Below are 6,000 nucleotides of genomic sequence, written 5' to 3'. Positions count from 1 at the left end.
GAATCTATGTTTCCAATTAAGAAGAAAAGAGGTTCTATACATTACTGGACAACAATGGAAGACTTTACGATTAAGTGCTGAATCGCAGGTGTTGGAAACGAAGCAGAGGAGGATAAAAGCCAGCTGTATATCCGTGCCTCAGCTTCTCCTTTTGCTCCAAGTGTTTTGGCTAAGCACTCAGATTGGTGACAGTCGGCTATCCGCACTCAGGCAGCTTCTTGGGCAGCTGGACTGTGGGGTGAGCAGAAAGGGACGGGCAGGGCTCAGGTGCACAAATATCGCAGAAACAGACAGGCGCGGAAACACAAGTCTGCAAAGGATGAGGCTTTGCACTTTCACTGCAGCGCTGTTGGGCCTTCAAGCTCAGCGCCCACCTGCCCTTCTGCCGTCAGATCTCACCTACGCAGCCTGTGTGCCCCGCGTGGATCCTCCCTCCCGGAGGCCCAGCCTGCGCCGGCTTCCCCACCTGCCCGACTTCACCCCACCCTGGCCAGGATCCTGTTTCAAAGTCACCTGAAAGCCATTTCCTCTCGCAGCTGTCCGCTGCTCCCTGCAAATCACCTGGAGTTTACCCTAGCTAGGAGCAGTTTTTTTCCTTTCCGTTTTTCCCTCCGCGGGGGTGGGGGTGGGGCGGGGTACTTGTTTTGGTTTTAACAAGGACTCTACGCCGTTTACTATACACACACGTGTATACACAGGGACAGCAAACAGACGCAGCGGTGTGGCTTTCAGTCACGCCCTGCCTGTCATTCCTCCCCCAAGGATCTAAATGATAACCCTACGCCCACCCCAACCTGGGACTTCAGTCACGGCTTGGCCGACAAAGTCATCTCCTGCCCCCGCCCCAAGGTCTTTATGGAAGAATTATTAGGAGGTTTTAGGTTTAGGCTGTTGAGCAAACAGCTAACCTGTTTTCACTGAAAGCCCCTTCCCCACCGTCCCCGTCGCCCCTTCCTCCCTTTCCAGGTGTGCGCTTTTACACGCGCACGTGTTCGGTGACAGGCCTCAAGACAGAACCCCGCGTCCGTTTTGGAATCAGCTTTGTGCATCTCGTTTTCCCATCTAACAGTCCCTGATGGCTCGTCCTCAAAAGAGAAGCGTTATCTCGTCCCTGGGAGCTTCTCTGAGGTTTGGCTTGACATCTGTAAGGGGGTCGAGGACGTGCTGTTCTCAGAAAAGCCGAGAGAAGAGGCTGTGGTAGGATAGGGAGAAACACGTTTATATCCGGACCAATCCGAGTTCACTGGAGAGGGAGAGTGGGGCTGAAGGTCCCTCTGTTAGGCGCGACGCCCCCTGACCGCCTAGTGAAGACGGCGGGGGTGTAGCGACTTGTCCAGGGCGCTTCCAGGTGGCTGTGACACCAGGTGACTTCACCAAGTGCGTCCCGGTACCTGAGCGCAGGTGGAGAGGCCCCGCTCGCCCCACCTGCGGCCGTTAATCATTAGCCGCGCCAGAGTCCCGCCGTCCCTAGCAGCCTTGGGCCCGGACTCCAGCCTGCAGCGCGCCGAAAGTTCCCCGGGGCCCCCGCGGAGCCGCCAATCGCTGGATTCCAGCCGCGGGCCCCAGTCTCCACCTCCTGGAAAAATTCCTGGGCCGCCCTTCCCTCCCTGGCTCCCTCCCTCTTTCCCTCCCTCCCTCCCTCCCGCGGCAGCTCCGGCCCGGCTTGGCCCCCACTTCCTGCCGGGCGCTGGGCAGCGGCGCGCGGGTTGGGGGGTCCCCGGGGGCTGTGCGCGCAGTTGGGACGCGTTCGGGACGCTGGAGGCGCGGACGCAGGGCGGGGGTGGCCGGCAGCCACAGCCCCTTCCGAGAGCGACATTCAAACTCGCGCCCGCGTCGCGCCGCCACCTGGGCAGTGCCGAGCGTCCCTGAGCGTCCGGAGCAGCGCGCGGCGACCGTTCGGTGAGTGTCACTCAGTTCTCCCGCTGCTGCTCGTGCAGCCGGCCAAGTGGCGGGGTGAAGTGTGGAGGGGAAGCGAGGGAAGGGGGTCCCCCTGCGCCAGCCTCGTGCCGAGGAAGGGCCCTTGGCCGCGTTGGTTCCTCCTCGAGCGACCGTCCCGGCCCTGGGTTAGGGCGCGCGGGAGGATTGGGCAAGAGGAGACTTTTTTTGCGTCCAGCCCGGAAACAAAAGGAGCGAAAGAGCCGGGTGGCTAGGCTGGAAACCCGCGCCGGCGGTGAGGCTAAGCCTTTCCCGTCCGCTTTCGCCGGCCCGGGCGGGGTGGACTCTTCGCGGAAGGTCGCGAACCTCTGGTGCCGCACGGGTTGGAGCCCCTCCGCAAGACCCACCCCCCTAAACCCCCTCCTCCGGGGCTCGCTAGCCTGCTGTGGGAAATCTCAGCTCCCGGGGAAGGAGGAAGGTGTCGGGGAGCCCAGAAAGCTCGGAGGCCGCTGGGTCCCACCCGCCGCCTGAACCTCGCCCACTGCCGAAATCGACTGGTTATTTGCCCTCCGCTGCCAGCCCTTTGGCTGAGGACGCCTTGATGAGGCGAGAAATTTTCCAAGTTGTTTAGGCAGCTGCGTCGACTCTTGGGCGCTACTTTGGAAAACAAAAGGAAGCACGGCCCGGGAAATGTAAAAAGGTTGTACGCCAGAGAGGTGTGGCTTAGGGCGCGCGCCGGAGCCGGGAGGAGTTAGCGGCTGTGGGAGAGGTCGTTTGCTGCACGGATAGCAGTGCATCCACCGACCCCTAGACTGCGTCACTTTTCAGGGTTCCCTTCCCCGGGCATCCGCAGCCGCTTGGTCCTTGCCCTGGAAGTAGTAAGCAAGGAGAAGAATGGGAATTCCCAGAGGGCACAGCCGCTGCCTTAGTTAGAGGATGATAGGGAGCCAAACCCTGGAAGGAAGAGCTGTGCGTCCCTCAGGCTCCTGTCCTATGCTGTCCTGTCCTGTGCTCTGCCCGCCCATCTCCACCCCTGCACCCTTGTCCTGCTCCTCATCACTACTTCCTGAAAGGTACACAACCCCGGTCTTTTTGGCATCATGCATAGTTCTTCCTAGTACACATATTCATGAACTTTTTGAAGAACCCCAGCTTATTCACTGTCCAAATACCAATTGATAGGGCTGGGGCCGATCCCGGCCGGAAGCCAGGAACTCAGTTCTGATCTTACGGGTTGCATGTCCAGGACTCAGCTCTCCCCACCGTCCCCCTCCCACCCCGTGTTTTATTTATTTGGAAGACAGCTACAGAGAAGGAACAAGAGAGACACACACCTAGAAAGCTTCCCTTCAATGGTTCATGCCCCCCCAAAGCCACACAGCTGGAGCTGGGCCAGTTCAAAGCCAGGAACTTCATCTAGTTCTCCCATCTGGGTGTAGGAGTGTAAGCACTGCGGATCATCATCCTGTGTTTTTCCGGGTGCATTACTAGGGTGCTGGATCAGAAGTGGGGCAGTGGGGACTCGAACCTGTGCCCCTGTGAGATGCTGGCACTTAGGTAGAGGCTGAACTTGTGAAGCTGAAGCCCTCAAGGTGCTTGGCCTCAGGATCCAGCTCTTTGAGGCTGGACCTCTCGGGATGGAAGCTGGATGGGAGTGACTTGGCTATGGTTTGCGGATGTCTTCACAGCCGTGCTAGATACCTGCTCCTTCCACAAACATTGGGTATTGCCCTCATTGTGGGGAGGTAGCCCAGCACAGGTTTTTGGTCTTGACTAACCCCCACATAGCATCAAAGACTGATGGAGCGGCTGGAGCTCTTAGACCCAGGATGAGCTGGCCACCTTGTTTACACAGGGAGCCCAGACAGATGGGGTGATGTCAGCTGGGGTCCCTTTTGGCCGCATGGAGGCCAGAGCTCAGATTTCCTCCCTGCCTGATGCAGCCTGGCCTGGCCCCTTCACTTATCTGTCCTGACTCAGACTCCTCCTAATGAGGGTGTGGTAGGGATCTCACAGGCAAGGAGGGGTCCCTTGGGGGGGGGCTTTAGGGGGTAGCAGAGAGTGGGAGTCCTGGGGGAATTCTTAGACCCCGCCTGCCTGCCCGGGGCTTTCTCAGCTCCAGAGTAAACATTTGCCTTACCAAATCCGCAGCTATCTCAGGGTCACTGTGTTTACACCACAGGGGGCCAAAGGCCGCGGCCTCAGGGTGGACCAGAGCTTGAAGGTCCAGCTGCCCCTCCACCTCCACACTCAGGCCCAGGCTGCAGCCCTGGCCTTGGAGGGCTAGCTGTGAAGCGCCCTCTGACTAGTCTGTTTGGGGGAGGGGGTTGAGGGGCCGCTGGGTGCTACCTGCCATTCCTCCTCTGTGCTCTCTCCCCCCCTTTCCTCCCTGGCTGCCCTTCTGGCCTGGCCAGGCTGCTCCCTGCAACCGCCTCCTCTGGCCAGCTGTGTGTCCACAGCCCTTTGTTCTGGGGCTACAGGCCTGCCCAGCAGCAGTCCTGGGCTGGGAATTCCTGCAGTCAGCAGGAAGGGTCTCCTGGCCCCTGTGTCAGAGCAGACCCTGAATTCCTCCTGGTAAGGGGTGGGGCCACAACTAGCCCCTAGTCAGGTTGCTCCCAGGGTGTCTTCTGGTCTAGGTTTTCCTGCATGCTTGCCACTGAATTGTATTATATTCATTCAGCAGTGATTGACTCTGTAACTACTGTGTTTGACATGCTGGGTGCCCCGCAGCGGGCTGAAGAGCCAGCCAGGCACCACTGGCTTCAGGCAGCTGGCACTCCAAGAAGGTCAGTGTTGAGGCGGAGTGTCAGTGATAAGCCGAGAAAGGTGATAAGGTCCCTGTGGGTTAGAGATGACAGATGCCAGGAGCCAGGCGACGCCTCCCTGAGGAAAACACTTTCACATTCATGGCTTCTTCATGGAACCTGCCTGTGGGTTTCAGGGATTTCTTGCACTGACGTAACCCTGCATTTTCCATGAGCTTTTGGAAGTTGGCTCGCGTTTTCCTTCGTGTCTGATTTTCCATCCGGAACGCCCAGTTCCAGCATCCCCTTGGCAGCGGCCCTCCCCAGCGGGGTTTGGGAGTTAGACACACCTGGGTTCAAAGCCCAGCCTGCCCGCAGCCCCGCGGCTGTTGTGTGGAGCTCAAGTCTTTGGAGCTGGCATTTCTCACCCGTAAAAAGGAGTTAGTCATCGGGCCCATTTCAGGGGGCGTTGGAGGGTGAGTGCGGTGAGAGTGTACGTTCAAATGCTTAGCTTACTGCAGTGGGCCACATGTTGCCTGCGTAGCACTGAAGACTTGAAAAGCATCTATTCCAGTGTGGGGTGGAGAGCAAGGTCCCGGTGATGGTTTCCTAGCCAGCGAACCTTTTCTGCTTGGCCCTAGGTGGCAGGTGTAGAGGACAGCTGGCCTCCGAGGGGCATGCCTCTCCTCCTGTGGGATGGACTCATGTGGGGAACCCTGACCGTCCCCTGGTGCTGGAATTCCCCCTCTTCCAATCAGCCTCCATGAATCACACCTTTGTCCCTGACCTAAGGCAGCTGGGAAGGCTGGCTGCCCTTCCCCCAGCCTCAACTAGATAAGCCGGGCTGGAAGGTGAGAGAAGGGGCAGGGAGGGGAGCCCGTAGGTGTGGGTGTAGTGTCTAGGAGGGTGACTGGCTTGGGATGGAGGTGCTGGGATGGAGGAGCCTTGCCAAGCTCACCTAACAGGGCTCACTGACCAGGACCCAGAGGAGCAAGGGAAGAGGGGTCCAGTCGGGGCCTGGAGCTGCTGCCTGCTGGCTGATCTGCCCAGCCCGGCTCTCTCTGAGCTGGAGACTTGAGTGGCTTCTGAAATGCTCTTGACAGAACTGCGGTGAACTGGTGAGGCGTTTCCTGGGGAGCCTGCCCTGGCTCAGGAAGTGCGGGCTGGGTGTGGAGGGTGGGGCCCTGGGGAAGTGGTCATCGGCAGACCTATCCCTCTCAGGGCCTGGGCAGCCCCTTCCGAGGCAGGTGCTGTGAGAAATTCCAGGCCTGCGAGTTGCGGTAAGAGCTGGATGGGTGCTGGCTTCCTGGGAAGCTGCAGGGAGTAGTCCCCAAGGGGTCCTGTGCTCTGTGTTACGAGAGAGACAGTGTGCCTGGCTAAC

General features: G+C 59.4%; 1 protein-coding gene across 12 annotated transcripts in view; it reads left to right on the top strand.

Moving 5' to 3' along the window:
* Positions 1-1,699: 1,699 nt before the first annotated feature.
* The window catches only part of PLEKHG3 (pleckstrin homology and RhoGEF domain containing G3), a 42,165-nt gene continuing 37,864 nt past the window's right edge, over positions 1,700-6,000 (top strand). For 10 of the 12 annotated variants that reach the window (XM_058655153.1, XM_058655148.1, XM_058655152.1 and 7 more), the window contains exon 1: positions 1,701-1,899. The gene's annotated coding sequence lies outside the window, so the exon portion shown is untranslated. Of the gene's footprint in view, positions 1,900-6,000 lie in introns of all 12 variants that reach the window. The other 2 variants (XM_058655143.1, XM_058655142.1) reach the window with 1 other exon arrangement.

This window comes from Ochotona princeps, chromosome 26 (genome assembly GCF_030435755.1).
Source record: "Ochotona princeps isolate mOchPri1 chromosome 26, mOchPri1.hap1, whole genome shotgun sequence".
Lineage (NCBI taxonomy): Eukaryota > Metazoa > Chordata > Mammalia > Lagomorpha > Ochotonidae > Ochotona > Ochotona princeps.
The sequence above is the reverse complement of the archived record's forward strand: the minus strand, read 5'-3'. Positions and strand labels throughout refer to the sequence as shown.